At 50.8% G+C, this 10,408-nt stretch overlaps 1 protein-coding gene across 5 annotated transcripts in view; it reads right to left on the bottom strand.

Moving 5' to 3' along the window:
* Window positions 1-10,184, bottom strand: part of Ptprf (protein tyrosine phosphatase, receptor type F) — a 92,742-nt gene extending 82,558 nt beyond the window's left edge. For 4 of the 5 annotated variants that reach the window (XM_004647609.2, XM_004647610.3, XM_023707871.1 and 1 more), the window contains exons 1-2: window positions 5,918-5,938; window positions 4,470-4,549 (exon numbers count right to left, since the gene is read on the bottom strand). The gene's annotated coding sequence lies outside the window, so the exon portion shown is untranslated. Of the gene's footprint in view, window positions 1-4,469; window positions 4,550-5,917; window positions 5,939-10,027 lie in introns of those variants that run through there. The other variant, XM_023707870.1, reaches the window with a different exon arrangement.
* Between the last annotated feature and the right edge of the window lie 224 nt (window positions 10,185-10,408).

The raw sequence follows: 10,408 nt of genomic DNA, 5'->3' as shown, positions 1-10,408 counted from the left end.
CAAGGGCCTGAGTTCAATCCCCAGTTCTGCCAAGAAAAAAAAAAGTATCAACAAAATTTTAAAAACATGAGCCAGTGAGAAAGCTCAGCAGACTACATGCCTGCTTAGGCAAGTGCAGGGACAGGTTTGATCCTCGGCACCAACATCACACCAGCCCCACCCCTGGGCACAATGAACCAGAGACCAGGTGTGGTGGCGCAACCTGTAATCCCAGCACTGAGGAGGCTGAAAACAGAAGGATCACTAAGAGTCTGAGCTGCATAGTGAGACCCTGTATCAAGTACAAAGAAAGAAAGAAAGAAAGAAAGAAAGAAAGAAAGAAAGAAAGAAAGAAAGAAAGAAAGAAAGAAAAAAAAGAGAAAAGCAAGCAAACAGTAGGGCTGGGGAGATAGCTCAGTAAGTACAAGGTCCTGAGGTTCAATCCCCAGTACCAAAAAGAAAAGAAAAAAAGAAAGAAAGAAAGAAAACTTATAAACACACAAAAAAGCTGCTCTACCTTTAGAAAGTCATCTCCACTCTGGGGGTGGGGATGTGGCTCAGTGATAAGAGTGCTTGCCTGGAATGCACCCGGGGACTGCAGCCAGCAGTAGCCTGAGTCCCCAGTACTGCCTCCAAAAAATAAATAAGTAAATAAATAAAAGGCGCAAACCCTTGGACACTGGAGCTCCGCTCGGAATCCCCGAGCTGCACTGCAGACCATCAGTCCTACCCCGCTGATACACTTGGGCAGCAAAATAATTATACGCCTTATGATATAGAATATAACTGGATGCAATTTTTTGACATTCAGAATGGTTCTAATACATCTTTTTTTCTTTGCTACATCTGTGTGAAGCTGCCAACTGTCCTTTCTTAGGAAGAACTGTCCTTTATCCTCAAATTTTATCCTTGGTACTAAAATGTCTTTTCTTGTATTCAACGATGGGTATAGCAGATAGCAGTTGTTCTTTTATAACATCCTTAGTTAGCAAAAGAAAACCTGCCAGCCAATCTGGTTTGTTGTCTGGCCCCCAAATGCTTTTGGAGAGTACTGATTTGTGAACCAAAGGGCCCAGGCATCGCTGCTATGAGCGAAGAGGAGGAAGCAGGCAGTACAGCGAGCCGCAGGACTCCTGCACAAACACAGAAAATGCAGACTACACAGAGGCTATGTCACCTCCACGTGGTCCCTTCTAACCACCCTACTCCTGCCAGCCCTGAGGGACCTGAGGAGCCAGGGGGCACCAGGACAGAGGGATCCTGGCTGGAGAACAGCTGGGATCATTCCCGAGGCCTCCTCATGAATATGCAAACACAGATTGATTTATTTCTCTTGGGCATGAGTTATTATTCACAAATATTAATTAGTCTCCAAATACCACGTGTTCACAGAGCCTCCCCACCTTCTTTTCCAGGATAGGACACTGGTCCTTGATGGCTGGCACCCAGAAATGGACACAGGTAGGAAGGAAGGGGATCCAGGGCCCTACAGAGCGGCCAGCCAAGGGGAGAGGTCAGGCTTGGGCAAGGAGGTGAGCTCGCCAGCCAGGGAGATGTGGAAGCCGTTCATCTTCTAACCGGTGGCAGTGGTGGGCAGCTAACCGAGCCCTTTTGTCATGTTCTGGACAGTTCACCGCATGGCACTGCAGCAACAGCCACGGAGGCGGAAACAGGCCTTGTACACTTGGGAAGGGAAAACCAACATGTTTCCAACTCTCACCAAATCAACCGCTGGATTATAAAAGAAATACATCAGTCTTAACCATGACCCCTGCTCCAAGGAAGGAGGAACTGGTAGGAATTGCCCTAGACTGCTGTTTCTTGCTAGCCAGGGGGTCCAATCTGTGAGCACAGCCAGGATCAGCCCTCCCTCCAGCTGCTGTGGGGCTCCCCCAGCTGCACTGAGCCCCTCACAGCCATCAGCTCCTCTGGGGAGTAGAGGAGCAGTCAGAAGGAAGTCAGAGCCTGTAGGCCCTTCCTGTGAAGCCCCCGAGGGTCAGTGCTCACCAACTCCGCTGCTCTGGTCTCTGCACACCCTGTTCTCTCCTTATGCTCCAGCCACTCAGCACCCAGCTCTACTGACCTGTCACTAACCTTCCCCACCTGACCCACCAGTCTTCAAAAGTTTGTACAATATAACAAGGCGACAACAGCAGCAACGCAGGCCAGGGGTTATAAAGCCATAGTAGGACTACCCGCCATGGACATCAGGCAATGTCTGAAGATGTTTCTGACTGTCAAGACGCGCTGGGGCTGGGTCTGGAGCTCAGTGCACTAATGCCTCCCCCTAGGAGGCTGAGACAGGAGAATTTCCTGAGTTCAAGACCAGGAGACCCTGACTCAAAGACTAAAACAAACAAACAAACAAGACTGGTGTTGGTTGGGTAGGTGCTACTGGCATCTAGTGGAAAGAAACCTGGGCTGCTGCTGGACATCCTACAGTAACAGCTAAGTACCTACAACAAGGATTATCTGCTCCAATGTGTGGATAGCAGGGAGGCTGAGATACTCTGATATAGATGGCACGATGCTTTGCAAATTCAGCCTAAGGCTAACCTGCCCCCTGCCCCAGAACAGTTCCCTAGGAGCCCTGAGCCCTGGACCCAAGGGAGCCTCAATCTGGCAGTGAGTGACTTCTTCCCCCTCCCTCCCTGCCGTGGTGTGGAGAATTGAGGCCTTCACACTGGTCTACATTCCCTGCTTTTTTATTTATTTATTTTGTATGATACTGGGAATTGAACTTGGGACCTTGCACTTGGAAGGCGGGTGCTTATGCTGATGAGCTATCTCCCCACCGCCCCCAGCTAGGCTTGAACTTGTGACTCTCCTGCCTCAACCTCCCAGAGGGCTCGGATTATAGGTGTGTACCACTACAGTTTAACTTGTACTAGCTATTTCCCAGGCCTCAGACCTCATAGCATCTCTTAGACCCCAAACAAGCTCAGCCTCCAGAAGTTAAGACCTAGACCATACCTCCTCTTCACCTCTCCATACTGCCATCAGCAAGTGGCTTCCCTCGAGGATCCCTTTCAGAATCTGGTGAGACTGGGCTTTCAGACAGCTCAGACCCATCACTGGAAGATGGACAGGACATGGTGTCCTCACAACCACTCTCTCCATCTGGCCTTTCCTGCCTGTGCTACAGTCCCTCCTGTGGTACCCTTGACATAACCCCAAGGCCCATCTTACCCAGAACATACAACCAAGGCTGCTACTTCCCCAGTGGCCCAAGCCAGGCCCAGGCTGACAGAGCCTTCTCCATTCAGCCGCCGGTGTGGCCCTGGTCTGTGGGCAGGGTGATGACCAAGAGGCACAGGTTCTACCCTCAAGGAGCTTACAGAACAGACCCCCAAGCCCAAGAGAAATCTCCCTCGAGTACCCTCTTCCTCCAGAGCCGCAGGCTGAGGGACACCACCCTCAACTCAGCCAGCCCGGGGAGCAAGTCCTCAGCATGCGCTCCCTTCCCCATCCCACATAATTTATCTGCACCCTGCCTCCATCCTGACCACCTCCAGCCTCCTCAGAGAGCTTCCTGCCTCTGGCCACTTCCTTCCAACCCATCCTACACACAAACCAATGGCAGCTTTTAGCTCATAAAAACGCAAATGTGATCATGTCCATCACACACTATTTGTTGCTTTTTCCCACAAGAAGTATATGCCACACAAGAACAAATGAATGGCAAATGGATAAGTGTGTGCATAAGTGGTGATTCTTTGCTTAGAACATTTTCTTTTTTTGAGACAGGGTCTCACTTTGTAGTTCAGGCTGGCTTTGAACTTACTACACAGCCTAGGCTGGCCTCAAACTCATGGTGATCCTCCTGCCTCAGCCTCCTGAGTTCTGGGATTACCACCATGCCCAACCCTGCTTAGAACTTCCAATGCTTCCAAATCACCCTGAGGAAAAAGTCCAGAGTTGGTTCAGCCTGATATCTAAGGTCTACCATGTTACTCCAAACCCACTCCTCAACCTAACTCCCCACAACTTCAGCCTGTCTGTACTTCTCACAGGAAGAAGGTGGCCTCAAAGAAACAAGGGAGGACACTGCTCCTATTACAATCTCCAGTTAACAGGTAGTCTTCTGTGAGTGGCACGGCAGATACACAGATCCCAGTGCAAGGCCCAGGACTTCACCCGGAAGCCTACTTCACACCCCCAGCAGCTGACGAACTGTGTATCCTCCCCATCCACCTCATCACCTATCCTAGCCAGAAACTCCTGAATGCCTCTCCAGCATGTCCCACATTCAACCCGTCACTATATCTCATCTACTCTCCTCTCAGCCCTTGAAGCCATTCTCTCCACTGTCCTCCCTGCCTTCAGGATTCAGGCCTCCGCCAACTCTTAGCCACATGTACCCTGAGCAGGGCAGGGCCCTGGAGACAACCCCTTCATAGCTCCCTGTAGGCCTCACATCAAAATTCAGGCTGCTCAGCCACGCACAGGACTGCACGCTCCTTCTCCTGCCCATACTTGGACACACTCACCAGGTCCTTGCTTGCTCTCGCCCGTCACTCCTGCTGGACAATCAGCACTGTGGGCAGGGCACTGGGGCCACCGCTCCTTCCTAGTGGGGAGGAAAGGATTAATGTAAAAAAATTCATCTTGGTGGCATGTATATGGGCACACACATTCACAATGTGTTGTGGAGTTAGAGGGAAAGAACTGATTACAGAACTACCAATGTTAAGATGATCTTCATTTAGTAAAAGCGCTCATCGTTTACGTTCCTCTCTCCCATGCGTTTGATACTCCCTGAGCACTCACTCTGTCCCAGGCCTTCTGTACATATTCGAGCAATGGGAACAAAGACCCTCAAATGGTCTTTGAATTTGTGTCCAAATTTTAACAACACCAGGCATGGTGTCACATGCCTACAACCCCAGCACTTGGGAGGCTGGGGAAGGAGAAGTGCTGCCATTTCCAGGCCAGCCTGGGCCACATAATGAGACTGATCTTAAAACAAAAAACAAGCCCCAAATTATCAGGATGTAATTTGTATCCAAATTCCCTAGATTCATGCTCGATCCAAGCAGTTACCCCACCACTTCTACAGCCCTATCCACCTGTGCCCTCCTCCTATCAGCAGGCAATGAGAACTTTCTCTTGTGACCTTCAAAGATGCCAATCTGTTTCCTGTCTCCCAGCCTTGCCCACATTTTATGCCACTGCCGGGAATGGGCTACCCGTGGTTCTTCTGGTGGATTACACATTAGATCACAGAACCAATGGCACTTTCTCAGGCATGCCTTTAATGACATCAGAGTCTACATGCCTAGACCTGGCTTGGAACAGTGGCTGCAAATGTGATTATTTATGATCCTATATAATTCCTGAGTTACCACCAAAAGCTCAGTATATCCTGAGCCACTGCTGCCCAACAGGGCGCCCAGCACACAGTAGGTATGCAATCAGTGCAAGCAGAATAAGTGGATGAGCACACAAGTGAGTTCACAGAAAACAGCCCTGCGGGGAGGAACACACCCCAGCATACACACCACTCTTTAAAGAAGCTTCAGGAGCAATATTTATTTTTGACTTTCTGCTTCTTTATAATTTTTAAAATGAAAGTGTGCCCCTGGACGCCTCCTCTGCTGGCACGCACAGAGCCAGAGCCCATTCCTTCCTTCTAGAGCTGCTGCTGAGTCCCCACCAGCGTGGGCACCAGCCTGGGTTGGGGCCAGAGTTGGTCACACTCATATCCTGCTGTACCCTGTGGTGGGCTTCTCCTGGACCTCACCCCCATAGGCACAGCGAACCCTGTCCCACAATCCTGTGCCTTGCCTCCTCCCAGAACAGACAGGAAACATAGAGGCTGTGGGCCTGGGGCACCCGGAGGGGCCATCTGGACTGACGCACCGAGGACCAGCCTCCATACCTGGGAGTCGCCCTCACTTGAGGCTGGCCTCTACCACTGGACACTACGCTTACCAACCTTGCTTCCACAGATCCGCCCACACCAGAACAGCAGACCTGGGCTCAAGGTGCCCACACACTTTCCTCGTCCAGCCCACTGTGTTTCTCCACAACATTCCCAGTGGCTGCTGCTCCCAGCATGCAAGCTGCCAGGCGGGTCTGGCTAGACAAACCAGCTAAACTCAAAGGACCATTTGTCTGGAGCACCAGCGGGCCTCTGGTGCCTGACTTAAGGTCACCAGCCCTACCGCTGCTCAGGAACTCTGAGCAGAGGGGCAGGGTCCAAGGCAGACAACAGGAAAGGAGTTCCAAGTCACCAGGCATTGGTGCAACAGCATATGCACTGGGCCATGTGCTTATAAAGTGGGACAGGCCCTAGACAGAGCAGGAGTCACACCTGAAAAGAGGCGTGCACCAGAAGTGGTCTGGAGGCTGGTCCTGGAGCAGACTAAACACGTAAGACCTTAAGCTTAGTAAGACCTGGAGGCACACAGCAGCACCAGGGCAGGCATTTGCAACAGCCAGAACAGCTCACTGCACCAGCCAGCCCAGGATTAAATGGCCCCCAAACAACCTATGTGAGCAATCAAGTCACCTTCAGATCATTAATAGTGGCCCCTAGAATCACGGTGGTAGCCTATGGCACACAGGCTGCAGCAAGCTGTTTGTTGTCACTGAAAGCTCTAAGAAGTTTGCCTTCACTGCTCTACATCCACACTGGGACCAAGCCCAGTATAGTCAGGACAACCAAACAGGCCCAAAGAACGGCGCTGGCAGTGACACCCACAAGGCCAGCGAGAAGGCTGCTTGCTCTCAAAAAGGGCTTGATGGTACAGGACACACTGAGAGACCCAGCAAGGCCTCACAAGGGGTTTGTTCAATCAGCAGCCAAGACCCAGATCAAGAAAGGAATCCATAGGCGTCCACAAGGGCTGACCCCTAGCAGGGCTTTCCATCATCTGCCAGGTCTCAAATCAGGTTGGGCAACAGAACCAGTGCAAATTGGAATATGGAGTTGTTGGGTTTGGAGCAGCCCCCGGCCAGCTCCTGTGGCTACATCTGGAAAAGTCCTCGGAAGCAGCAAAGGAAACACCACCAAAGAGCCAAAATCAGAGTTTCCAGACTCAGTGGTCAGGAATTCAGAGACCTGGTGCAAATGGATCCTGGAGGCAAATGCAGGAAGAAAGCAGCTCAGTTGATGGCCAGAGCTCAGGAAAGGAGGAAAGGGTACCTAACCATCTCTAACCTGCCTCTTCGCAGAATCTCAGTCCACGTCCACCCAACCACACTGTGGGGTCTCTTCTGTAGGGTTTTATCTTTAGCATTCTTACAGCCTGCTGACCTGAAGGTCAAATGCACCTGGGTGACACACCAAGCCCCATCTATGATCATGAGGGCTGGGAGTAGGGCAGCCACCTCACTGAGCTCCCCACCTGTGAACCTCAGCTCAGAACTGCAGTTACTTTAAGTAGGCAGACTCTAAACGTGGCAGTGTTTGGGGGTTTTATTGTTACTTTTTGTTTTATTTTTTCAGTATGAGATGAGGGATTGAACCCAAGGCCTTACTGAGCCACAGCCCCAGCTCTCTGAGACAGGTTTCCTGTGCCTACATTGGCTTTGAATTTAGGATCCTACTGTCTCAGCCTCTCAAGATGCTGAGATTACAGGTGTGCACTCCCACACCCAGGAACAGAGTATATTTTTAAAGCAACTCTGGGTGATTCTGATGGGTGGAGGAACCGCTCTTTTGAAAATCATTACAGTAACAACTGCTATCACTGAGTAACAGTACTCACTAGACATCAGGCCCTGTTCTAAATACTACGTGCTTATTACCTTTAACCCTAACAATCCTATGAGGTACGGAATTCTACTACGCCTACTTGACAGAACAAGGAAACCAGCCTAGAGATAAGTACTGTAACTTGCTCAAGACCAAGTCAAACTCCAGCAGTTCAAAATCAGTCTGATCATCACCACAGTTTGACAGTTGACCCACCACCACCATTTTGTGGTGCTGAGGATTGCACCTAGGGTCTTGAGCATACTAGGTAAGCTCTCTGCCACTGAGCTACATCCCCAGCTCTTTGTTTCTTGAAATCCAATCTTCCTAAATTGGCTAAGCTAACCTCAAACTCAGGATCCTCCTGCCTCAGCCTCCTGAATGCTGTGGTTACACTCATGTGCCACTATGCCTAGTTTAGTTTGTCTCCTCTCAATGAGCACCGCCTCTCACTGTCTCACAGAGCTGGTTCTCCTCTGGGTCAGCTTGCTCTCCCAAACTCTGTATCCTCATACTCAAGCCTATTTTTTTTTTAAATATTTATTTATTTTGTGTGTGTGTGGCCAGCTCAGCCCACCAGGGGGCGGGGCTGGTTGGTATGCGGCGCTGGGAGATTGAACCGTGGTCCCGGTGCTTTGCTTAGGTTAGCTTGTTCTAACTAGGTGCTTTAGACCACTGAGCCATCTCACCAGCCCCTCAAGCCTCTTTAAAATGCTCTTTCTTCCTTCTTGAATTGTCAAATTTCTATTCATCCTTTTAAATGCAGTTCAGAAAGCTCCCTTCTTGATTTCCTCTGGGACTCATTTCACCCTAATCCATCCCCTATCTCATGTTACATCTTCTAACCCCAGTTCAGAATTGAGTTGCTTTAGGTAAGTTAATGTTTCAATCTCAGCAGCTTCTAACGCATGAGCTGTCTCTTTTACGTGAAAAAATACAACGCTTTGGGCATGATGGCACACCTATAATCCCAGCACTGGGGAGGCTGAGGCAAGAGGATCGCCAGGAGCTCCACACCAGCCTGGTCTACATAGTAAACTTAAGGCCAGCCCGAACTACACAGTCAGAGCCTGTCTCAAAAAATAAACTAATAAAAAAATAAATAAGGGGCCAGGGAAATGGCTCAGTAGAATAAATGCTTGCCTGGCAAGAGCAAGGCCCTGAGTTCAATCCCTGGTTCTGCCAAAATAAATAAATAAGACAGACAAGCAGAAAGTGCCTAGTCTGGTGTCTGGCACACAGTCAGCAATCAATAGTAGGATACTGAATTGCTTTTGCATTCCCACAAAGCGACTGGCAGTGCACTGCCACTCCATTCCTTCATTCCTTGGACTTCTCACAGCAGCCCTGGGGCTGGCGAGGGTCTGGATTGAGATTTAGGAAGAAAAGGCTCTCCTCAAGGTCTCAAGGAGGAAGGCAAGGTTGTACCACAGACTGACATGGAGGCTTGCATCCTATCTCTCTCAAGGGGCCGTTGGAAGGGAATTCTCAGTTACCACTGCTAAGAAAAGCAGAGGATGCAGTAACCCGCAGGGCCAGTGCAGATCACCAGTGTAATTTCCAAGGAAAGGGTTCTAGCTCATCTCCCATCTCCTGCCAAACTGCTTTACAGCACCCACTCCCCCCCCCCCCCCCCCCTCCCAACCTCTACCCGCCACACCAGGGGTCCCAGTGCATACAAGGTTGCAGGGAAGGGAGGAAGGTCAGTAGCCCCAAGGAAGAGGGAAAAAAGGAATTAAATTAAAACAATTTCCTAGTTTAAAGGAAAGGGACAAAAACAGGTGGAAAGGACAAAATTATGAAGACATTTCACATGATAAGACAAATGGCTGAGCAAGTAAGCTGTACAAGAAAGTGTAGGTACCAGAAGATGCAAGACTGAGTGTGTTTGTGCACAGGTGTGCTGTGACATGTAAGCACAGAGCACTGCTGAGCACTGGCTGGACTGAGCCACAGCTGCAAGTGGGAGAGAAGACAAGCGAATGTGGGGTGCAGAAGGGTGGGGCAAGCAGTGCAGGACCAGTGGGACACAGGAGTGGGCGGCCGGCACATGGCCAGGGCCCAAGCTGAGGGCACAAGACTGTGCTGGGGTGGTCATACCTGCTCCTTCTGGAAGCTCTAGGTTCATTCATATAATCAGAAAAAAAAAAAAAAACAGGAATTTTCATGCTCTTTGAAACAAGAGTTAGTAAAGGAACCAAACATAGGCTTTCCTTCGGTTGCCCATAGAACTCTGCTCTAGACCCTTAAGAGCACTGATGCCTCCCAAAGGATCCCTGGCTGGATTTTCCTCCCGGAACCGGCAACCCCACATCCTCTCCCTGGCCTCCCTCTCACCCGATGCACCTCCCTGGATTTGCGGGCCAGATCTGGCACCAAGTCACCCGGATCCCTTCACAAGCCAACGTGGCGCCTGGGTCACCAACACTCGGCAGTCCAGCCGCCTAGGCCCGGCCCTGCTGTCCTCAGGGGCGCCAGGAGTTCTCTGGCTCTGACTGCCTCCCTCCCTTTCACTACCCTGGCAGGTACGGCTGCCGCCCCCACCTGCTCCCACTACTGGGGCCTGCACTGGGGGAGGGGGCAAGTTGGGGAGAAGGGCAAGCCCTCCCTCCCAGGTGGAGGAACCAGAGGGGCAACATTCCAGCGGGGGGAGGGGCCGCAGAGGGGGTGCGGAGACAAGTGCAAGACGGGGAGGGGGGCACAGAGTCCTGAGGATAAAGAACAGAG

Source organism: Octodon degus, unplaced genomic scaffold (genome assembly GCF_000260255.1).
Source record: "Octodon degus isolate 3935 unplaced genomic scaffold, OctDeg1.0 scaffold00315, whole genome shotgun sequence".
Lineage (NCBI taxonomy): Eukaryota > Metazoa > Chordata > Mammalia > Rodentia > Octodontidae > Octodon > Octodon degus.
The sequence above is the reverse complement of the archived record's forward strand: the minus strand, read 5'-3'. Positions and strand labels throughout refer to the sequence as shown.